Here is a 25,527-nt window from a genome sequence, read left to right on the forward strand (position 1 = left end):
GTCTGACCTCTTGCACAATGCAGGCCGCAGAATCTCACCCACCCACTCCTGCGATAAATCTATGTCTGAGCTATTGAAGTCCTCAAATCATGGTTTAAAGACTTCAAGGTGCAGAGAATCCTCCAGCAAGTGACCCGTGCCCCATGCTACAGAGGAAGGCAAAAAACCCCCAGGGCCTCTTCCAATCTGCCCTGGAGGAAAATTCCTTCCCGACCCCAAATATGGCCATCAGCTGAACCCTGAGCATATGGGCAAGACTCACCAGCCAGATACCAGGAAAGAATTCTCTGTAGTAACTCAGATCCCACTCCATCTAACATCCCATCACAGACCATTGGGCCTATTTACCATGAATAGTTAAAGATCAATTAATTGCCAAAATCATGTTATCCCATCATACCATCTCCTCCATAAACTTATTGAGTTTAATCTTGAAGTCAGATAGGTCTTTTGCCCCCATTGCTTCCCTTGGAAGGCTATTCCAGAACTTCACTCCTCTGATGGTTAGAAACCTTCATCTAATTTCAAGTCTAAACTTCCCAATGGCCAGTTTATATCCATTTGTTCTTGCGTCCACATTGGTACTGAGCTTAAATAATTCCTCTCCCTCTCCGGTATTTATCCCTCTGGTATATTTATAGAGAGCAATCAAATCTCCCCTCAACCTTCTTTTGGTTAGGCTAAAAGGAGGAAGTAAGGAAGATGCTGGAACTCTGGATGATTGAGGAATCCCACAGCCAGTGGACCAGCCCTGTTGTCTTGGTCCCCAAGTCCGACAGCACCCTGAGGTTTTGTAATGACTTCTGGAAATTAAATGAGGTATCCCAATTCAATGCTTACCCAATACCACGTATCGATGAGCTGGTGGATCAGTTAGGCAAGGTCCAATACTTGATCACCTTGGACTTGACAAAAGGCTACTGGCAGATCCCGCTGGCTGAGGACACCAAGGGAAAAAACGCTTTCTCTACACCCAACGGCCTCTTCCAATATACCGTCCTCCCTTTCGGGATCCAATGGGGCTCCCGCGACTTTCCAACAGTTGATGGACAGATTACTTCGACCCCATGCCAAGTATGCTGCTGCCTATTTAGAAGATGTAGTAATCCATAGCCCGACTGGGAGACACACCTTGGGAAAGTGGAAGCAGTACTAGATGCTCTTAGATAGGCCGACCTCACCGCTAACCCATCCAAATGTGCAATAGGGCTAGCCGAGGCCTGATACCTCAGGTATGTAGTCAGAAGGGTCTTAGTGAAACTCCAATGGAACAAAGTGGAGGCAATACGGGAATGGCCCCGACTGATCCGCAAGAAGCAAGTCAGAGCATTAATAGGGATAGTGGGGTACTATCGCTGGTTCATCCCTCACTTCGCCCCGAGGGCAGTGTCTCTGACAGACCTGATAAGAACTCGGGGCCCAGAGATCGTTAAGTGGACCGAGGTGGCAGAAGAAGCTTTCACACACGAGGATGGCCCTTTGCAATCATCCAGTGCTCACAGCCCCAGATTTCAAGAAGGAATTCATTCTACAAACAGACGCCCCTTGGGGCACTCCTTTCACAGATGGTGGGGATGAGGAGCACCCGATCCTTTACCTCGGCCAGAAGCTCCTGCCCAGGGAGCAATGGTATGCTGTAGTAGAAAGGTAATGCCTAGCAGTTAAATGGGCAATAGAGATTCTACGTTACTACCTACTTGGGCGGCAGTTCACCCTTGTGACGGACCACGCTCCACTCCAATGGATGCACACAAAAAAGAGAGGAATGCACGAGTGACTAGATCAGTGGTCTCCAAAGTTTTTGGATCATGCACCCCCACGGTGCCGCCGAAGAAAGGAGAGCGGAAGACCTGCCGAAGGCATGCTGCTGAAGAAAGAAGGCGGGAAGACCTGCCGCAGGCATGCTGCCAGAAGGGAAGACTGGCTGCAGGCATTCAGAGCTGCCGCTGAAGAAAAAAATGGCAGAATGCCGTCCAGTGGTGCTCTTCCTTCCGTGCACCCCCTGGGATGCTCAGGCGCGCTCACCCCACTTTGGAGACCTTGAACCTCATCAGATTTCTTTTGGCTCAATCCTCCAATTTGTCTAGGTCACTCTGGACCCTATCTCTACCCTTCAGCGTATCTACCTCTCCCCCCAGCTTAGTGTCATCTGTGAACTTGTTTTGGGTGCAATCCATCCCATCATCCAGATCATTAATAAAGATGTTGAACAAAACCGGCCCCAGGACAAACTCCTGGGGCACTCCGCTTGATACTGGCTGCCAACTAGACATTGAGCCATTGATCAATACCCCTTGAGCCTGATGATCTAGCCAGCTTTCTATCCACCTTATAGTCCATTCATCCAGCCCGTACTTCTTTAACTTGCTGGCAAGAATACTGTGGGAGACCGTATCAAAAGCTTTGCTAAAGTCAAGATATATCACATCCACTGCTTTCCCCATATCCACAGAGCCAGTTATCTCATCATAGAAGGAAATTAGGTTGGTCAGGCATAATTTGCCCTTGGTGAATCCACGTTGACTGTTCCTGATCACTTTCCTTTCCTCCAAGTGCTTCAAAATGGTTTCCTTGAGGACCTACTCCATGATTTTGTGGGGACTAAAGTGAGGCTGACCAGTCTGTAGTTCCCCAAGTTCTCTTTCTTCCCTTTTTTAAATATGGGCACTATATTTGCCTTTTTCCAATCGTCCAGGATCTCCCCCGATTGCCACGGATTTTCAAAGATAATAGCCAACGGCTCTGCAATCACATCAGCCAACTCCCTCAGCACCCTTGGGTGCATTAGATCTGGACCCATGGACTTGTGCATAACCAGCTTTTCTAAATAGTCCTTAACGTGTTCTTTCACCACTGAGGGCTGCTCACTTCTTCCCCATACTGTGTTGCTCGGTGCAGCAGTCTGGGATCTGACCTTGTTTGTGAAGACCAAGGCATAAAAAGCATTGAGTATTTCAGCTTTTTCCACATCATCTGTCACTGTGTTGCCTCCCCCATTCACTAAGGGTCCGACACTTTCCCTGACCTTCTTCTTGTTGCTAACATACCTGTAGAAACCCTTCTTGTTACCCTTCACATCCCTTGCTAGCTGGAACACCAATTGTGTTTTGGCCTTCCTGATTACACCCCTGCATGCTCTAGCAATATTTTTATACTCTTCCCTAGTCATCTGTCCAAGTTTCCACTTCTTGTAAGCTTCCTTTTTGAGTTTAAGATCACCGAAGATTTCACTGTTAAGCCAAGCTGGTCGCCTGCCATATTTGCTATTCTTTTTTGCACATTGGGATGGTTTGTTCCTCCACCCTCAATAAGGCTTCTTTAAACTACTGCCAGCTCTCCTACATTCCTTTCCCCCTCATATTAGCCTCCCAGGGGATCCTGCCCATCCGTTCCCTAAGGGAGTCAAAGTCTGCTTTTCTGAAGTCCAGGGTCCATATTTTGCTACTCTCCTTTCTTCCTTTTGTCAGGATCCTGAACTCAACCATCTCATGGTCACTGCTGCCCTAGGTTGCCACCCACTTCTACTTCCCCTACCAATTCTTCCCTGTTTATGAGCAGCAGGTCAAGAGGATCACAGCCTCTAGTTGGTTCCTCCAGCACTTGTACCAGGAAGTTGTCCCCAACACTCTCCAAAACCTTCCTGGATTGTCTGTGCACTGCTGTATTGCTCTCCCAGCAGATATCAGGGTGATTGAAGTCCCCCATTAGAACCAGGGCCTGTGATCTGGAAACTTCAGTTAGTTGTCCAAAGAAAGCCTCATCTACCTCATCCTTCTGATCCGGCGGTCTATAGCACACACCCACCACGACATCACCCTTGTTGCTCTCGCCTCTAAACTTAACCCAAAGACTCTCAACAGGCTTTTCTCCAGTTTCATACTGGAGCTCTGAGCAATCATACCGCTCTCTTACATACAATGCAACTCCTCCACATTTCCTCCCGTACCTGTCCTTCCTGAACAGTTTATACCCATCCATGACAGTGCTCCAGTCATGTGAACTGCCCCACTAAGTTTCTGTTATTCCAATCACATCATAGTTCCTTGATTGTGCCAGGACTTCCAATTCTTCCTGCTTGTTTCCCAGGCTTCTTGCATTCATGTACATGCACCTAAGATAACTAGCCAATTGCCCTACTTTCTCAGTAGGGATCAGGAGGCTTCCTGTCTTGTACCCTCCTCCTTGTGTTTCCTTACCTCTGGGCTATGTTCACTGTCCCCTGGCGAACCTAGTTCAAAGCCCTCCTCACTAGGTTAGCAAGCCTGCCTGCAAAGATGCTCTTCCCTCTCTTCGTTAGGTGGATCCCATCTCTTCCTAGCAATCCTTCTTCCCGGAACAATATCCCATGGTCCAAGTGTCCAAAACCCTCTCTCTGACACCACCTGCATAACCACGCATTCACATCCACAATTTGACAGTCCCTACCGAGGCCTCTTCCTTCAACAGGGAGGATGGACAAGAACACAACTTGCGCCTCAAACTCCTTTATCCTTCTTCCCAGAGCCACATAGTCCGCAGTGATCCACTAAAGGTCATTCTTGGCAGTATCATTGGTGCCCACGTGGAGAAGCAGAAAGGGGTAGCAGTCTTTGGTCTTGATCAGCCTCGGCAGACACTCCGTCGCATCCTGGATTCTAGCTCCAGGCAAGTAGTACACTTCTCGAGTCTCCCGGTCTGGTCGGCAGATGGATGACTCTGTCCCTCTTAGGAGGGAGTCCCCAACCACCACTACTCATCTCCTCCTCTTGGGAGTGGTGGTCATGGAACCCCCATCCCTAGGACAATGCATCCCATGCCTCCCGGCTGATGGGGTCTCCTTCTGATCCCTTCCCTTGTGTTCCTCCCACCTCATTGTTAATATTAATTGTATTAAGCATCTGGTCACACTTAACCTTTTTATTGAAGACTGAAACAAAATAGGCATTAAGCATCTCAAACTTCTGGAGGTCATCTGTTATTAGCTGTCTTTCCCTGCTAAGTAATGGACCTACACTTTCCTTTGTCTTTTTCTTGCTCCTAATGTATTTATAGAACCTCTTCTTATTGCCTTTTATATCCCTTGCTAGGTGTAACTCATTTATGCCTTGGCCTTTTCAATTCTGTCCCTACATGCAAGTGATTTTTTTAATACTCATCCTTAGCAATCTGTCCATGTTTCCACTCTCTGTAGGATTCCTTTTTGACTTTCAGGTACTTCTCACTATTCCTATCTTTCCTTCCATCAGGATAGTTTGCTATTGTGTTTTTAATATTGCCTCTTTGAGAAACTGCCAGCTCTTCTGAACTCCTTTGTTCCTTAGATTTGCTTCCCGGGGACCTTACCTACCAGTTCTGTAGTTTGTTCAAGTCTGTGGGGTTGTGGTTTTTTGGGTTTTAGAATCATAGAATCATAGAATCATAGAATATAAGGGTTGGAAGGGACCCCAGAAGGTCATCTAGTCCAACCCCCTGCTCAAAGCAGGACCAATTCCCAGTTAAATCATCCCAGCCAGGGCTTTGTCAAGCCTGACCTTAAAAACCTCTAAGGAAGGAGATTCTACCACCTCCCTAGGTAACACATTCCAGTGTTTCACCACCCTCATAGTGAAAAAGTTTTTCCTAATATCCAATCTAAACCTCCCCCACTGTAACTTGAGACCATTACTCCTCGTTCTGTCATCTGATACCATTGAGAACAGTCTAGAGCCATCCTCTTTGGAACCCCCTTTCAGGTAGTTGAAAACAGCTATCAAATCCCCCCTCATTCTTCTCTTCTGCAGGCTAAACAATCCCAGCTCCCTCAGCCTCTCCTCATAACTCATATGTTCCAGACCCCTAATCATTTTTGTTGCCCTTCGCTGGACTCTCTCCAATTTATCCACATCCTTCTTCAAGTGTGGGGCCCAAAACTGGACACAGTACTCCAGATGAGGCCTCACCAATGTTGAATAGAGGGGAACGATCACGTCCCTCGATCTGCTCGCTATGCCCCTACTTATACATCCCAAAATGCCATTGGCCTTCTTGGCAACAAGGGCACACTGCTGACTCATATCCAGCTTCTCGTCCACTGTCACCCCTAGGTCCTTTTCCGCAGAACTGCTGCCTAGCCATTCGGTCCCTAGTCTGTAGCTGTGCATTGGGTTCTTCCGTCCTAAGTGCAGGACCCTGCACTTATCCTTATTGAACCTCATCAGATTTCTTTTGGCCCAATCCTCCAATTTGTCTAGGTCCCTCTGTATCCTATCCCTCCCCTCCAGCGTATCTACCACTCCTCCCAGTTTAGTATCATCCGCAAATTTGCTGAGAGTGCAATCCACACCATCCTCCAGATCATTTATGAAGATATTGAACAAAACCGGCCCCAGGACCGACCCTTGGGGCACACCACTTGATACCGGCTGCCAACTAGACATGGAGCCATTGATCACTACCCGTTGAGCCTGACAATCTAGCCAGCTTTCTACCCACCTTGTAGTGCATTCATCCAGCCCATACTTCCTTAACTTGCTGACAAGAATACTGTGGGAGACCGTGTCAAAAGCTTTGCTAAAGTCAAGAAACAATACATCCACTGCTTTCCCTTCATCCACAGAACCAGTAATCTCATCATAGAAGGCGATTAGATTAGTCAGGCATGACCTTCCCTTGGTGAATCCATGCTGGCTGTTCCTGATCACTTTCCTCTCATGCAAGTGCTTCAGGATTGATTCTTTGAGGACCTGCTCCATGATTTTTCCAGGGACTGAAGTGAGGCTGACTGGCCTGTAGTTCCCAGGATCCTCCTTCTTCCCTTTTTTAAAGATTGGCACTACATTAGCCTTTTTCCAGTCATCCGGGACTTCCCCGGTTCGCCACGAGTTTTCAAAGATAATGGCCAATGGCTCTGCAATCACAGCCGCCAGTTCCTTCAGCACTCTCGGATGCAACTCGTCCGGCCCCATGGACTTGTGCACGTCCAGCTTTTCTAAAAAGTCCCTAACCACCTCTATCTCCACAGAGGGCTGGCCATCTCTTCCCCATTTTGTGATGCCCAGCGTAGCAGTCTGGGAGCTGACCTTGTTAGTGAAAACAGAGGCAAAAAAAGCATTGAGTACATTAGCTTTTTCCACATCCTCTGTCACTAGTTTGCCTCCCTCATTCAGTAAGGGGCCCACACATTCCTTGGCTTTCTTCTTGTTGCCAACATACCTGAAGAAACCCTTCTTGTTACTCTTGACATCTCTGGCTAGCTGCAGCTCCAGGTGCGATTTGGCCCTCCTGATAACATTCCTACATGCCCTAGCAATATTTTTATACTCTTCCCTGGTCATATGTCCAACCTTCCACTTCTTGTAAGCTTCTTTTTTATGTTTAAGATCCGCTAAGATTTCACCATTAAGCCAAGCTGGTCGCCTGCCATATTTACTATTCTTTCGACTCATCGGGATGGTTTGTCCCTGTAACCTCAACAGGGATTCCTTGAAATACAGCCAGCTCTCCTGGACTCCTTTCCCCTTCAAGTTAGTCCCCCAGGGGATCCTGGCCATCCGTTCCCTGAGGGAGTCGAAGTCTGCTTTCCTGAAGTCCAGGGTCCGTATCATGCTGCTTACCTTTCTTCCCTGTGTCAGGATCCTGAACTCAACCAACTCATGGTCACTGCCCCCCAGATTCCCATCCACTTTTGCTTCCCCCACTAATTCTACCCGGTTTGTGAGCAGCAGGTCAAGAAAAGCGCCCCCCCTAGTTGGCTCCTCGAGCACTTGCGCCAGGAAATTGTCCCCTACGCTTTCCAAAAACTTCCTGGATTGTCTATGCACCGCTGTATTGCTCTCCCAGCAGATATCAGGAAAATTAAAGTCACCCATGAGAATCAGGGCATGCGATCCAGTAGCTTCCGTGAGCTGCCGGAAGAAAGCCTCATCTACCTCATCCCCCTGGTCCGGTGGTCTATAGCAGACTCCCACCACTACATCACTCTTGTTGCACACACTTCTAAACTTAATCCAGAGACACTCAGGTTTTTCTGCAGTTTCGTACCGGAGCTCTGAGCAGTCATACTGCTCCCTTACATACAGTGCTACTCCCCCACCTTTTCTGCCCTGCCTGTCCTTCCTGAACAGTTTATAACCATCCATGACAGTACTCCAGTCATGTGAGTTATCCCACCAAGTCTCTGTTATTCCAATCACGTCATAGTTCCTTGACATCACCAGGACCTCCAGTTCTCCCTTTTTTAAGTTAATCATACTTATTCTGCTGCTCCCATTCCTTCCTTTTCTTAGAATCATGAAACCTATAATTTCATGATCACTTTCACCCACATTGCCTTCCACCTTCAGATTCACAACCAATTTCTCCCTGTTAGTCAGAATCAAGTCTAAAATGGCTGCTCCTGGCTCACTTCCCCTACCTTCTGAAACAAGAAGTTGTCCCAGTTATGTTCCAAGAACTTAACAGAGATTTTGTGTGTTGCTGTGCTTCTTTTCCAACAGATATCTTCATAGTTAAAGTCCCCCATTACTGCCAGGCCTTGTTTTTTGGCTATTTCTGTTATTTATTCTGTTATACCTAAATGGAGCAGACATCTTACATCATCTGAACACTCTGCTGAGTTCTTTACAGAAAGGAAATTTAAAAGTACTGTGACAAAGCTCTGTCCTTGCCTCCATGGGTCCCGCATTTCCTGGCGGATTTCGCTAGCCTCAGGGGCTCACTGTGACCCTGCACGTAACCCTTCTCTCTCCAGAGACATGGGTCACAGTCTACTGAGCCATTTTCATCATAAGCCAGCGAGGGAGGTGAGAAGTTATCCTTCCTTGCACAGTCTCTGTTGTCTCCCAGTCTCAGTGATTAATCAGGGGGCAAAGGTGGCGGGGGGAGCCCGGGCCCACCCTCTACTCCGGGCTCCAGCCCAGGGACCCTAATAGTATCAGCTATGGTAACTGACCTTTTAGAAACATGACATGTACAATTCCCTGGGCTAGTTCCCCACAGCAGCCCTCACTTCCTCAAGCTCCACTTCACTCTTACCTCAGGGCCTCCTTCCTTGTGCCTGATATGGTGTGTACTACTCAGCCTCTCCAAAAGCACAACTTCCTCCCACAGCTCCTGACATGCACACCCACCTGACTAACTGGGAGGCTTTTAACTAGTTTCAGCCAGCCCCTGATTGGCTTCAGGTGTCCCAATCAACCTAGCCTTCTCCCTGCCTTCTGGAAAGTTCTTAATTGGCCCCAGGTGTCTTAATTGACCTGGAGCAGCTGCCATTTCACTTATCCTGGTACCAGGGATTTGTTTAGCCTGGAGCTAATATACCTATCTCCCACTACTTTTCTATAGCCATCTGGCCTTGACCCATCACATATCCCCCCACCCCTCTGCTCAACACCATAGAATTGGGCAACTTGGGACACCAGGCAGTATGCTCATGACAGATCATCAGCGTTGCCATGACAGCATCCTTTTCCTTATTCCGCGCATCCACTGGAGGGGTGCATGGTCCATCACAAGAGTAAATCGCCGGCCTAAGAGGTAATAATGCAGTGTCTCCACAGCCCATTTGACAGCAAGGCATTCTCTCTCGACTACTGTGTATTTCTGTTCTCTTGGGAGAAGCTTTCTGCTTAGGTAGAGGATCGGGTGTTCCTCTTCTCCCACCATTTGCGACAGAACTGCCCTCAACCCCACCTCGGAAGCGTCTGTTTGTAAAATAAATTCCCTGTTAAAGTCCGGGGCTATGAGTACGGAGTCATTACAGAGGGCTGACCGAAGGTCTGTAAATGCCCCCTCTGCTGCGTCGGTCCACTTTACCATGTCTGGACCTTGGGCCTTCACCAGGTCCGTTAGGGGACTTGCCCTAGTGGCGAAGTGGGGAATAAAACATCGGTAGCAGCCTACCACGCCTAGGAACGCACGGACCTCCTTCTTTTGGGTCGGCCGGGGCCAGTTTTGAATTGCCTCTAGCTTATTCATTTGCGGCTTCACTATGCCCCTTCCCACAATATATCCCAGGTACCTAGCCTCTGCTAGCCCTCATCCTCAAAGGAAACCTGCACAACACTTTCAAAAGGTGAGCCTGGGAACTTAAATTCATTACTCTGATAGACACTAAAAATCACAATTTATGACTTATTACAAAAATCTGTAGTCCACTAATCCCCTCTTTTTGTTCTATGATTGTAGATGTCACTTTGACTTAAATGGTCCCTTACAATATAGGACATGTCTGGAAAAAAATAAGAATTTGCCTAACTTTCCTATTCCTATTTCCTATTCAAAAAAATAAAGGTTATCTTAACAAATAATTTAGGATGATTCACATATGCGAGGTGAATAAGGGTGTTTTGGTGTCACCCTGAAATATAACCAAGGCTGGTGAGAGCCAGAGTGTAACTCAACTGTGGCTGGCAGGCTGCAGAGTGTGCCTTGAATGCTGGATAGCAGATTCTGAGCAGCCCAGGTGGGAGCTACTTCAGCAAGGCATTAAGGAACCAAAGGTCGCAGGGCAGGGGTGACAGAGCTGCTCATTAGTCTGGATTATACAACAGTATTTCTCACACACACACACACTTTTTAAAATCTTCAGAAAATTAAATCATTATTATCAATAGTTCTGCCCTTTAAAACAACATCTTGAATGTCAAAGGAACTGGCAGAAATCAAAGAAAAGAGAAAAAAAGCCCCCACTTCCAGAACATTTTACTTCAAGAGACTGATTTTCGGGAGAGTGGGAAATTAGTTTCTGCACATTTGTTTCTTTAGCAGAACAAACAAAAAAGGGGAGGGGCCGTAATACTGTATTTGCTAAACACATGCCCTTTCAGATTAAAGACCAATTGAAGGAAGAGGAGGAACACTTAATTTTCACAAAGGGCACAATGGCAGGGTTCTGAACAACAGTGGGCTCAGTGTATGCTCCCAATGGAGATATAAATGTTGACAGCCTGATGACTTATCTGCCAGACATAAAGGAAAGAAACATTTTAACACACTTTTAAAAAAGGTCTGGGCTCAGACATCCCCAAGCCTGCCTTTCCAGCCACTGCAGTGCTCAAGGATCTCTGTTTCTTCAGGGCTCCTTCTCAGGGTCAAGCTCCCCACGGCTTCTCTCATCTTCCGATCACTTTCTCATGGCTTACGTCCCCTACTGGCTATAACACACACAGACTCAGCTGCCACCAAACAAATCTCCTACCCCTGCATTTGCAACCAGACTTCAAAAAAACTGCTCAGGCAGCATGGCTAAGCTTCTCATCTGCCTTTCCATGTGGCCTGTTGTTTCAAGCGGTGGTTCCTATTGTTTCTGCTATCACTATACAAAAGGACATTTAACTGGTCATCCTATTTAGCCTGAATGAAAGCTGGTTGGCAGATCCATCAGCTTTAACTACATATTGCCAGTGTTCTAATAGTGTTTCAAGTTAATTGAGAAGCATTTATGACTTTAAATCTTATGATGCCTTTTTCATAGAATCATAGAATATCAGAGTTGGAAGGGACCTCAGGAGGTCATCTAGTCCAACCCCCTGCTCAAAGCAGGACCGATCCCCGACTAAATCATCCCAGCCAGGGCTTTGTCAAGCCTGACCTTAAAAACTTCTAGGGAAGGAGATTCCACCACCTCCCTAGGTAACGCATTCCAGTGTTTCACTACCCTCCTAGTGAAAAAGTTTTTCCTAATATCCAAGCTAAATCTCCCCCACTGCAACTTGAGACCATTACTCCTTGTTCTGTCATCTGCTACCACTGAGAGCAGTCTAGATCCATCCTCTTTGGAAACCCCTTTCAGGTACTTGAAAGCAACTGTCAAATCCCCCCTCATTTTTTTCTTCTGCAGACTAAACAATCCCAGTTCCCTCAGCCTCTCCTCATAAGTCATGTGTTCCAGACCCCTAATCATTTTTGTTGCCCTCTGCTTGACGTTTCCCAATTTTTCCACATCCTTCTTGTAGTGTGGGGCCCAAAACTGGACACAGTACTCCAGATGAGGCCTCACCAATGTCGAATAGAGGAGAACGATCACGTCCCTCGATCTGCTGGCAATGCCCCTACTTATACATCCCAAAATGCCATTGGCCTTCTTGGGAACAAGGGCACACTGTTGACTCATATCCAACTTCTCGTCCACTGTAACCCCTAGGTCCTTTTCTGCAGAACTGCTGCCGAGCCATTCGGTCCCTAGTCTGTAGCGGTGCATTGGATTCTTCCGTCCTAAGTGCAGGACTCTGCACTTGTCCTTGTTGAACCTCATCAGATTTCTTTTAGCCCAATCCTTCAATTTGTCTAGGTCCCTCTGTATCCTATCCCTACCCTCCAGCGTATCTACCACTCCTCCCAGTTTAGTGTCATCTGCAAACTTGCTGAGGGTGCAATCCACACCATCCTCCAGATCATTTATGAAGATATTGAACAAAACCGGCCCCAGGACCAACCCCCGGGGCACTCCACTTGATACCGGCTGCCAACTAGACATGGAGCCATTGATCACTACCCGTTGAGCCTGACAATCTAGCCAGCTTTCTATCCACCTTATAGTCCATTCATCCAGCCCATATTCTTTAACTTGCTGGCAAGAATACTGTGGGAGACCGTGTCAAAAGCTTTGCTAAAGTCAAGGAACAACACGTCCACTGCTTTCCCTTCATCCACAGAACCAGTTATCTCATCATAGAAGGCAATTAGATTAGTCAGGCATGACTTGCCCTTGGTGAATCCATGCTGACTGTTCCTGATCACTTTCCTCTCCTCTAAGTGCTTCAGAATTGATTCCTTGAGGACCTGCTCCATGATTTTTCCAGGGACTGAGGTGAGGCTGACTGGCCTGTAGTTCCCAGGATCCTCCTTCTTCTCTTTTTTAAAGATGGGCACTACATTAGCCTTTTTCCAGTCATCTGGGACCTCCCCCAGTCGCCATGAGTTCTCAAAGATAATGGCCACTGGCTCTGCAATCACATCCGCCAACTCCTTTAGCACTCTCGGATGCAACGCATCTGGCCCCATGGACTTGTGCTCGTCCAGCTTTTCTAAAGCTCATCCAGCTTTTCTCAAGGAGTAATGGTCTCAAGTAATTGGTCCTGCTCTGGGCAGGGGGTTGGACTAGATGGCCTCCAGAGGTCCCTTCCAACTCTGTTATTCTATGATTCTATGCATCTCTCACCACACCTCATCCCAGACCCTCTAGCTGCGGTGGTTCTCTTCCCTGTTTCTTTGCCAGTTGTGGTTCCTTGCCTGGCACCATCAGTGGGCTCACCCCAACATCATTCCCCAGCCTTCAGCCCTCACTGTTTGCAGCTGTGCAGCTCAGATATAGATAGATAGATAGATAGATAGATAGATAGATAGATAGATAGATAGATATAATGTCCACCTTCAGCCCTCACCAGCCATGGCTCTCTGGCCTGGGGAAGTTTGCAGGTGAACCCCCAACTAACTGCCTTCTGACTTCAGCTTTCACCAGCCTTCTCTGTCTCCACTGCTCAACCAGGAAATGCTCACCATCCCCTCCATCAGGGTCATCCCCTCCCTGAAGCTTGCAGCCCAATTCTGCTCTGCTTCTGGATTCTGGACTCTCATTGATAACTTCTAGGGGCAGTCCCCACACCTCATTACACCAAACTAGGGCACATCTGGATCGGAACAGGAGATATCGGCCCTATTCCATGTAAGGGGCCAGCTACCCTGCTATAAGCACCCAGGCAAGAATCTCACATGATTTACATGTGGATAAAACTTCTCTCCCCCTCCCAACCTAGCTAAAAAATACCCCCAAATGCTGCCAAACAGAGTAATACTCTGCTTTCATATCATGTAAAGTGGCCCATTATAGACAGTGAGTAAATCAAGGTCAAGAGATGGTGAGGAAACTATAGGCATTAAACTAACTAGAAATAACCTGCTGTGAACCCAGAAAACAGAAGGATGTATATATATGTGGGTCAAATCTCTTCATTCCCCAAAGAAGTCCAATTCACATTTTTTCATCCCAAATTATAAGATGCACATTTCTTTCCCATATGAATCAAACATACCATAGATAATTTGTTTTGGTCCTTCAATATGTCATTCACCCTGAATTAAAAGCTTGACATTTATCTACCCTAGGAATCAGATATGTACATCTCTCTGTACATGAATAATCTGTCCTGTTCTTCCCATGTCATGTCTCATGTTCTACTATAAGTCCTGAAAGACGTGGAATGAAAGGTATTAGATATAACGAAAGAATGTTGCTTTCTTTCTAAACTATTGTTGCACTACAGAAGTGGTAGAAATGAAGGAGAAAGGAATATTGAAAGAGATAAGCACCTAACCAGAAATTCCTTAAAGGGGGAAATTTCAGTTGAGAATCTAGGCTAATAATGAAATACAATCTGTGAAATGAATGAAATATAAGATCCTTCTGACTAAGAAAAGCTTCTGAGAGATTTGTTGTACACTGACACCATCTACTGGAGATCCACACTTGCCCATTCTCTCTGAGCACGGACAGGTCAAGCATCCAATAGAAAATCAGAGAGTAGCCCTGGCCAATGAGCCATGAAATCAAGGTATATAAGACTGAGGTCACTGTGTGGGACCCCAGAGTTGCTGAACCATTGTAGAAGATACAGGATATTTGACTAGCCCCAAAGACTGAGAAGAAGAAGCGGTGAGATTCAATTTCAGAGATTGTATTTCTCTTTGTGATCTTTAAATATATATTGTGATACAGCATGGCCAGAGGGCAGCAGGAGAGTGTTTTTTTTAAAGCAAAAAAGAGTTTTATTTGTATAACACTTACAAAGAATCACCAAAAAAGATAAAGCAAAACTATGCAACAAAACAAAAGCAAACGCAAGGTATAACACAGCAGCCTTCAGGAGGGAGAAGTGTTCAGGCTAGCCTGGGCCCAGAGCGGGGGGGCTTCCTCGACACTCGTGGTCTTCCACCCTCCTGAGTTACCTGGTGGCCTAGAGCGGGGGGGCTTCCTCGACACTCATGGTCTTCCACCCCCTCGAGTTACCTAGTGCCACGCCCAGTGTCACCGATTATTCCTCTCCTGAGAGTGCCTGACAAGATGGGCACGGCTGCGGGGTGGGCGGTTTGGGGGTGGCGGGGGTGTACATCCACGTGTTATAGGATCCCTCCTAGGTGACAGTGATGATGGTATCCACAGCGGCAACGGCTGGGGCTGGGGTCTCTCGCTCTTCCCCTCAATCAAAGGGTCAGACGGAGGGAACCGGACGGGGTCACCGAGCAGAGAACCTCGGACAGCGCCCACCGCTCCTCGAAGGCGTCAAGGGAGTCGGTGGACACCACCCAGAGGAACTCCGCCCGGATAAGTGAATGTACTAAGGATCGGAAAACGGCCCTACAGTAGCAGGAGAGTGTTAGAAGGGAGCCTTATTCCCTGTAGAGGGAAGAAAGTTTGCTATAGATTAATTAAAGCACCTGAAGCCAATTAGAGCACCTGAAGCCAGTCACCTGATAAAAACCCCCTGCTTCAATCAGACAAGGGGAGGAGTTGAAGCAGAGTGGATTGGTGTGGGAGCAGAGAGCAGTTTGGAGGAGTTGAAGCAGAGTGGATTGGTGTGGGAGCAGAGAGCAGTTTGGAGGGAAGCAGAGGAGAGTTTGGAGAAGTGCTGCAGTGGGCTAAGAAGACCAAGACCCTAGGTAAAGGGATACCTGGTTTGTCCAGAGGGAGGGCAGGAAGCCCACAAGCTGAAGGGCAGGAAAGGGAAGTAGCCCAGGGGAAGGAACCGCTAGTTCAAGTGGTTTACTGCTATCCCTAGGGCCCCTGGGCTGGGACCTGGAGTAGAGGGTGGGCCTGGGTCCCTCCCTCTCCACTCCCCTCCTCTAGGACACTAGTGGGGCAGTTAATACCCCAGTTCAGGGGCAAGAAACGGTGCCCTGAATCCCTCCCCCCCCAAGAAGAGAGATAGTAGTGCCGGCAATTTGCCACACGTGGCATCAGCAGTGGGATCTACGCGCTGGGGACTTAAACCAGGGTTAGCCAAAACCCTCCCATCCCTAAGATGGATGACGTGGTCAAGGCCCTAATACAAGCCACTGCAGCCCAGCAGGAGGCTACCCGGGTCCAAGCAACCACCCAACAGGAGGCGACTCAGATGCAGCAGGAGACTAATCATCTGTTGATGAGTCAGGCTGCCTGGGACCGAGCCCTGCTGCAAGAGCTGGTGAACCAGCTGACGGCCCTTATGGAGCTGAACCGCAACTGCGACGGGACCCAGACCATACGGGCCAGCCACTGCCTACAGAAAATGACACGGGAGGATGATGTGGAGGTATACCTCCTGGCTTTTGAAAGAGCAGCCCTGCAGGAGGCCTGGCCCCAAGATCAGTGGTCTAGTATCCTTGCCCTGTTCCTGTGTGGGGAGGCCCAGAAGGTCTACTACGATATGGCCGTGGAGACTGCAGCAGATTACCCCCAGCTGAAGGCAGAAATCCTGGCCAGAGCCAGAGTAACCACAGCATTACAAGCCCAGAGGTTCCAAGAGTGGCAGTATACAGAGGACAAGACACCCTGATTGCAATTGTTTCACCTGATCCACCTGACCCAGAAATGGCTGCGCCCTGAGGCCCTCAGCTCTGAGAAGACGATGGAGCTCCTGGTACTGGACCAGTATATGAGGGGGCTACCACCAGGCCTCCAGGCTTGGGTTGGCCAGAATGACCCCTCCACCTATGATGAGTTGGTCTCCCTTGTGGAAAGACAGCTGGCAACCTGTGAACTGTTCCAGACCCCAGGGGGTGAGACACAGCAAACCAGGAAGCCAGTCCCAAACCCAAAGCCCCAGACTGTCAAGAACTACAGAAAAACCATAACTGGGAGGAAAGACACCGAGGAATGGCCCGAGGCCAAGAAGGGACCTGGGGGGTTGGGAAGAGAGGGCTGGGGGGGCCGGCCAAATAGCCCCAGGCAGAGGGCAGCAGCTGCAATAAGGGGGCAGTGTTATGAGTGTGGGGAATTGGGGCATATGCCCAATGCCCCAACAGGGAAGAGCCTATGCTATGTAATCTGGGGGATCACGGGGAGCAATGTGGTCTAATCGGCCTGGTAGAGGTCGCAATGACCTTGCATGGGTATACAAGATCAGTAAAATGAATGGTATTGAGACCATAGCATTAGTAGATTCCGGGAGTGCTGTCACACTGGTCTCGGGGAAGTTGGTGGGGCAAGACCAACTAACCCGGGCCAAAAACATAGGGGTAACATGCGTTCATGGCACCGTAAATTTCTACCCCACAATCCCGGTACGGATTGATATCCAGGGGAATACTACCAGGGTGACTTCAGGGGTGGTCCCCAGGCTCCCCTATCCTGTCTTAATTGGTAGGGACTTCTCCGGGTTTGAGAGCTTACTCCCCCCAATAGAGCCAGGGGAGGGTAGCAACCCCTGGGCTGAGATGGTGGCACCTACAGATAGCCTCACCCCAATGTTTGCCGAATTTGCCCCAGAGTTATTCTCATCCCCTGGAAAACCCCAAAAGTCTAGGCGGGAAAGGAGGGCAGATAAAAGATTAGGGACCAGGATTCTAGCAGAGAACCAGAAAACCTCCCTTGTTGGTAGGCGAACCCATTCAGGAGGCCAGGAGATAATTCAGGCCAGTGAGGACTCGGAGGCGGTTCCTAGCCCAAGTAGGGGCCACCCAGGGGGTGGAGTAGAAACGGGCCCCCTGGAATTAGGTCAGATCAGTACTGCACGTGAGCATTTCGGGCAGGACCAAGCCAATGACCCGCTATATGCGAATGTGAGGGAGGAGGTAGTGGAAGTAAATGGCATACCCGTGGAAGGAAAGACCAAAGGGCCAAGGCCATATTATGTGCTCAAATGCGATCTGTTGTACAGGATAGCGCAAATACGAAGGGAAGAACTAGAAAAACTCTTAGTCCCATGGAGACACACAAGGGCAGTACTAGAGTTAGCTCACAGTCATCTATTTGGGGGACATCTAGGAGTAGACAAGACACTGGATACAGTCCTAAGAAGGTTTTATTGGCCAGGAATACGTGCAGAGGTCCAGCGCTATTGTGTCTCCTGCCCAGAATGCCAGTTGCGTAGCCCCCGACCTCAATTGCGGGCCCCATTAGTACCTTTGCCTAATATTGAAGTCCCTTTCGAGAGGATAGTCATGGACATAGTGGGCCCACTGGAAAGATCGGCATGGGGCCACTGAAACATACTAGTCATCCTTGACTATGCCACGCGGTATCCAGAAGCCATTCCTTGAAGAAACCCCATATCCAAGGCAATAGCAAAAGAACTACTCCAGGTTTTTTCCAGAGTGGGCATCCCTAAGGAGATCCTGACAGACCAAGGAACCCCTTTCATGTCAAAATTAATGAAAGACTTATGTACCCTACTCTGCATCCAGGCCATACGGACCTTAGTCTAACATCCACAAACAGATGGACTGGTCAAGCGGTTTAACTGTACCCTTAAAAGTATGATCCAGAAGGTGGTAGCACAGGACAGAAAAGACTGGGATACCCTTCTATTGTATCTAATGTTTGCTATACGGGAAGTCCCCCGGGCGTCCACTGGTTTCTCTCCTTTTGAACTACTATACGGACGCCACCCATGCGGAATATTAGATATTGCCAAGGAAGATTGGGAAGAACTACCCAACCCAGGAAAGAATGTCAGTGAGCACATGACACAGATGAGAGAGCGAATAACTCAAGTAACCCCTATAGTACGAGAACATTTGGAAAAAGCACAAGAGGCCCAGCAGACATATTACAACTGTTGGGCGAAAGTATGGAGATTTCAGCCGGGGGAACAGGTGATGATGCTAGTGCCAACAGCAGAAAGCAAACTCCTAGCCAGTTGGCATGGACCATATGAGATAGTGGAAGCCACTGGGGAGGTGGACTATAAGGTCAGACAACCAGACCACTGAAGGCCAGAGCAAATCTACCACATCAACTTACTGAAGCCCTGGCGTGACTGAGAGACGTGCTTGGTCATTCAGGGAGCTCCACCCCAGACAGACGACCCACAGGGGCAAGTGAAGATATCTCCTGAGTTAACTCTAGAACAACGAACAGAGGTCATTGATATGATCCAACGGAACCAGGACATGTTCTGTACACAGCTGGGCCATACAACACTGGTCCAACATCATATTGTCACCAGGCCCGGAGTAAGGGTGACGATAAGACCGTACTGAATACTGGAAGCTAAAAGGGAAGAAATTAGGACAGAAGTGAAGAAGATGCTGGAACTTGGGCTTATTGAAGAATCCCACAGCCAGTGGTCCAGCCCTATCATCCTAGTCCCCAAGCCTGACGGCACCCTGAGGTTTTGCAACGACTTCCAGAAGTTGAATGAAGTATCCCAATTCGATTCCTATCCGATACCACGCATTGACGAGCTAGTTGATCAGTTAGGCAAGGCCCGATACCTAACCACTCTGGACCTGACCAAAGGATATTGGCAAATTCCCCTGGCTGAGAATGCCAAGGGAAAGACTGCCTTCTCTACACCAGATGGTCTGTTCCAATACACTGTCCTTCCTTTCGTACTCCATGGGGCCCCTGCAACATTCCAACGACTTATGGACAAATTGCTGTGACCCCATGCCAAGTATGCCACCGCCTATCTAGACGACATAGTCATCCATAGCCCTGACTGGGAAATGCACCTAGGAAAAGTAGAAGCGGTGCTAGATGCCCTGCGGAAGGCCGGTCTCACTGCCAACCCTCTCAAGTGCATAATAGGACTAGCTGAGGTCAGCTACCTTGGGTATGTAGTAGGGAGAGGTTTGGTGAAACCCCAATGGAACAAAGTGGAGGCAATACAAGGTTGGCCTTGACCAGTCCGCAAAAAGCAGTTCAGAGCATTTCTAGGGATAGTAGGATACTATCGGAGATTCATCCCTCATTTCGCCACAAGAGCAGGGCCACTGACAGATTTGATAAAGGCTCGGGGCCCCGAGATAGTAAAGTGGACTGATGAGGCAGAAGGAGCATTTGCAGATTTAAGGACAGCCCTTTGCTGCCATCCAGTACTCATAGCCCCAGACTTCGAGAAGGAATTCATCCTACAAACAGATGCCTCGGAGGTAGGGCTAGGAGCCGTCCTTTCACAGATGGTAGGGGAGGAGGAACACCCGATCTTGTACCTCAGCTGGAAACTCCTCCCCAGGGAACAAAAGAATGCCGTCCTTGAAAAGGAATGTCTGGCAGTAAAATGGGCGATGGAGACTCTCCGCTACTACCTACTGGGGCGGCGGTTTACCCTCGTGACAGACCACGTCCCACTCCAATGGATGCGCAGAAACAAGGAGAAGAACACAAGAGTGACTAGGTGGTTCCTCTCCCTGCAGCCCTTCCATTTCCGGGTACAGCATAGGGCACTGCTGTGTCAGGGCTCTCATGACATTTTGGATTGTATATAACATGATCTCGCCTCATTCCTTCCAATACCCCTGATGTTACAGTATATGTTGCACCAATATGGTTCTATGGTGGAGGCACCTGGGATTTTCCCCTGGCCAGTCCTCCAGAATTACTTTGTTGTGCTTGTGACGTTGCACTCCATATGCTTTATGAAAATATGCTTGTAAATATGAATACGACATAACTTGAATATGCTTTATGCTAAATATGCCATGTAACATATCTTTGCAAAGGTTATGATCTACTGAATATATTCATCCTATTTGTATGCATGTATCATTTTTATATCGGAAGTTATGAGCGTTGGCTCTATGCTTGTATCTCAATGTGTTTGATTCCGAGTAGCATCAGTGAAACATTTTGTCAACTTCTTGAGAAAGGACTATTCTGAGTAAGTGCCCAATCAAGAAACACTTAACTGACAATGGGCCTTGGGAGACTCCAATCCACATCTGAGGAGCCTTCCTGGGAACGTTTGAGGTAACATGTGAGCAGTGGCTGTTCTATGTGCACACTGAGTCATGCATGGACATGTGACTTGCCCATTTGACTCCAAACTCCATCTTGCTGCTGTGATTTTGCACAGAAGAACAAAGGGGTTTCTGCCAACAAGAGAGAGAATATAAAAGGCCCTGGAAGTCCCTCCATTTTGTCTTCAGCTGGCTCAAGAGGCTGCTAGTCAGGAGAACACCCCTGTTTATCACCTGTGATGTAAGCTGGAACTAACAAGGACTGTACAAGGGGAAAGGATTGGGACCAGGCTAGGAAAGAATCCAGTCTGTGAAGCATGCTTATTGGAACATCTTTGAGTGTGAGATATTACCTGTAACTAGATCCTCAGTGTATTAAGTTAGCTTTGCATATTTTGATTTATTTTACTTAGTAACTTACCTTGTTCTCTCTGTTATTACTTGAAACCACTTAAATCCTACTTTTTATACTTAATAAAATCACTTTGGTTTATTAATAAACCCAGAGTAAGTGATTAATACTTTGGGGAGCAAACAGCTGTGCATATCTCTCTATCAGTGTTATAGAGGGCAGACAATTTACTAATTTATCCTGTATAAAGCTTTATCCTGAGTAAAACGGATTTATTTGGGGTTTAGGCTCCCAGAAAGACTGAATACTGGGTACTGGGAAAGTCCCTGTTAACTAAGAAGCCCTTAAACTGAGTGAATCTCAGTTTCTATGAACTTCAGGGGGGTGTGGCCCAACCTCTTGGTCTGTACTGGAGCCAACTGGTGTGTCCAGTCCAGCAAGATGGGAGCAGTGGGAACCCTTTTCTGGCAGGGGGGTTTGTTCTCAGTGGTAACCCAGCACATCTAGTGACAGTCTTGAGGGAATTTCTGTGACCCAACCCATCACAGTGCTGTTGTCAGGCTGGCCATTTTCTGTTTCTTGTCTGAGTTGTCAGACTTTGTTTCGGAAATGTGTCGTATTGGAGCCAAACTCCTCCTGTTGCAGCTCCCTGATTTCCCTATTTATAGATGCCCTTGCAAGTACAGATGCTATAAGAGGCTCCTTTCTGGGCCTTTGTGTCACATTAATGAGTACTTTTGCAAAGTTATAATCATTTTCTGATGTATTGGTTGTAGTAGCTCAGAGCCCTCCCCATCTAGTGTCTCGTGTCTAGCAGTTGGGGATTTTTGCTACAGGCAGTTGCCAATGAGCCGCATGCTACTGTAGGCAGTCCCATCGTACCACCCCCTCCATACACTTAGCCAGCTCCTCACGGCTCCCTTTCGAAGGCTGTTCCAGAACTTCACTCCTCTGATGGTTAGAAACCTTTGCCTAATTTCAAGCCTAAACTTGTTGATGGCGAGTTTATAGCCATTTGTTCCTGTGTCCACTTAACCTAAATAATTCCTCTCCCTCCTGCTATTTATCTCTCTGATGTATTTATAGAGAGCAATCACATCTCCCCTCAGCCTTCTTTTGCTTAGGCCTCACAAGCCAAGCCCCCTGAGTCTCCTCTCATACGGTAGGTTTTCCGTTCCAAGGATCATCCGAGTACCCCTTCTCTGCACCTGTTCCAGTCTGAATTCATGTTTCTTAAACATGGGAGACCAGAATTACACACCATATTCCAGATGAGGTTTCACCAGTGCCTTGTATAATGGCAATACTGGAAATACCTCTACTGGAAATACCTCACCTGATGAATCCTAGGATTCTATTAGCCTTTTTATTGGTCACACCACATTGATGGCTCATAGTCACTCTGTGATCAACCAATACACCCAGGTCTCTCTCCTCCTATGTCACTTCCAGCTTATGGCAAAAATTCTTGTTCTTAGTCCCTAAATGCCTGACCTTGCATTTTGCACTATTAAATTTCATCCCATATCTATTATTACAGGTTACAAGATAATTGAGACCTTCCTGTATGATATTACGGTGCTCCTCCATATTGGCTATACCTGCCAACTTTGTGTCATCTGCAAATTTTATTAGTACACTCTCACTTTTTGTGCCAAGGTCAGTAATAAAAATGTTAAATAAGATTGGTCCCAAGACCAATCCCTGAGGAACAAAGTAAAGCTCCCAGACTGCTGCACTGGGGCACCACAGTATGCGGCGGAGGTTAAAGACTATTTAGAAAAGCTGGACATGCACAAGTCCATGGGGACAGATCTAATGCATCCAAAGGTGCTGAGAGAGTTGGCTGATGTGATTGCAGAGCCATTGGCCATTATCTCTGAAAACTCGTGGCAATCAGGGGAGATCCTGGATGATTGTAATAAGGCAAATATAGTGCCCATTTTTTTAAAAGGGAAGAAGGAGAATCCAGGGAACTACAGACCGCTCAGCTTCACCTCAGTCTCAGGAAAAATCATGGAGCAGGTCCTCAAGGAATCCATTATGAAACATGTGGAGGAAAGGAAGGTGATCAGGAACAGCTAACATGGATTCACCAAGGGCAAGTTATGCCTGACCAACCTAAGTGCCTTCATTGATGAGATAACTGACTCTGTGGATATGGGGAAAGTGGTAGACATGATATACCTTGACTTTAGCAAAATTTTTGATACGGTTTCCCATAGTATTCTTGCCAGCAAGCTTAAGAAGTATGGATTGGATGATTGGACTATACGGTGGCTAGTAAGCTGTCTAGCTCATTGGGCTCAATGGGTAGTGATCAACAGTTTGATGTCTAGTTGGCAGCTGGTATCAAGCAGAGTGCCCCAGAGGTCGGTCCTGGGGCCGGTTTTGTTAAACACCTTCATTAATGATCTGGATAATGGGATGGATTGCACCCTCAGCAAGTTCACGGATGACACTAAGCTTGGGGGAGAGATAGATATGCTGGAGGGTAGGGATAGGGTCCAGAGTGATCTAGACAAATTGGAGGATTGGGCCAAAAGAAATCTGATGAGGTTCAACAAGGACAAGTGCAGAGTCCTGCACACAGGACGGAAGAATCCCAGGCACTGGTACAGGCTGGGGACCGACTGGCTAAGTGGCAGTTCTGCAGAAAAGGACCTGGGGATTACAGTGGATGAGAAGCTGGATATGAGTCAACTGTGTGCCCTTGTTGCCAAGAAGGTCAATGGCATATTGGGCTGTATTAGTAGGAGCATTGCCAGCAGATTGAGGGAAGTGATTATTCCCCTCTATTCGGCACTGGTGAGGCCACATCGGGAGTATAGCATCCAGTTTTGGTCCCCCCTCACTACAGAAAGAATGTAAACAAATTGGAGAGTGTCCAGTGGAGGGCAACGAAAATGACTAGGGGGCTGGAGCACATGACTTATAAGGAAAGGTTGAGGGAACTGGGTTTATTTAGTCTGCAGAAGAGAAGAGTGGGGGGGATTTGATAGCAGCCTTCAACTACCTGAAGGGGGTTCCAAAGAGGATGGAGCTAGGCTGTTCTTAGTGGTGGCAGATGACAGAACAAGGAGCAATGGTCTCAAGTTGCAGTGCATGGCAGGGTCTAGGTTGGATATTAGGAAACACTATTCCATTAGGAGGGTGGTGAAGCACTGGAATGGGTTACATAGGGAGGTGGCGGAATCTCCATCCTTAGAGGTTTTTAAGGCCCAGCTTGACAAAGCCCTGGCTGGGATGATTTAGTTGGGGTTGGCCCTGCTTTGAGCAAGGGGTTGGTCTAGATGAACTCCTTAGGGTTGGAAGAGACCTCATCTTCTATGATTCTATGAACTCCACTAGCAACCTCCCTCCAGCCTGACAGTTCACCTTTCAGTATGACCCACTGTGGTCATCCCTTTAACCAGTTCCTTATCCACCTTTAAATTCTCATATTAATCCCCATCTACTCCAATTTAACTAATAATTTCCCATATGGAACTGTATCAAATGCCTTACTTAAATCCAGGTAGATTAGATCTATTGCATTTATTTTGTCTAAAAAATAAGTTATCTTCTCAATGAAGGAGATCAGGTTAGTCTGGAGGGGATGGCATGATGGGACTGCCTACAATGGCATATGGTCCATTGGAGACTGCTGGTAGCAAAAATCCTTAACTGCTGGTCACGAGACACTAGATGGAGAAGGCTCTGAGTTACTACAGAGAATTCTTTCCCAGGTATCTGCTAGACAGGTCTTGCCCACAAGCTCAGGGTCTAACTGACTGCCATATTTGGAGTTTGAAAGGAATTTTTCCCCAGCTCAGATTGGCCGAGATGCTGGGGGGGTTTGCCTTCCTCTGCAGCATGGGGCACAGGTCACTTGCAGGTTTCAATGGTGTAAATGGTGGAGTCTCTGTAACTTGAAGTCTTTAAACCATGATTTGAGGACTTCAGTGATTCAGGGGGTACCGAGGTGACTCTCAGTCCTGGGTGCCCCGAGAACCATCACAATGGTACAAAGAGAGAGAGAAAAAACATCCCTTGCTCCCTTCCAAAACCCCACCTTTGAATCAGGGAGAAATTAGATCAAACCAGGATACATGAATGGTAAACAAATAGACTTCTACAGACGCTCCCCGACTTACGCAATCGTTCCATTCCAGAAAGCCTTGCGTAACTCAAATTTTGCATAAGTCTGAAACTTATACCATACATTACACAAAAATTTCCACGACTCGAAAATTCTATTTCTGGCTTACGGAGCTTTTTTCATAAGTGTGAATTTGCGTAAGTCGGGTCTTGCATAACCTGGGGAGTATTTGACTGGGTTTAGACACCACGGTGACAGG

General features: G+C 47.6%; 1 protein-coding gene across 1 annotated transcript in view; it reads right to left on the reverse strand.

The window, feature by feature from the left end:
- LOC125638527 (NACHT, LRR and PYD domains-containing protein 12) overlaps window positions 1-25,527 on the reverse strand; it is a 156,218-nt gene that overhangs the window by 85,022 nt on the left and 45,669 nt on the right. The gene's annotated exons all lie outside the window — the stretch shown is intronic.

This window comes from Caretta caretta, chromosome 6, assembly GCF_965140235.1.
Source record: "Caretta caretta isolate rCarCar2 chromosome 6, rCarCar1.hap1, whole genome shotgun sequence".
Classification (NCBI taxonomy): Eukaryota; Metazoa; Chordata; order Testudines; family Cheloniidae; genus Caretta; species Caretta caretta.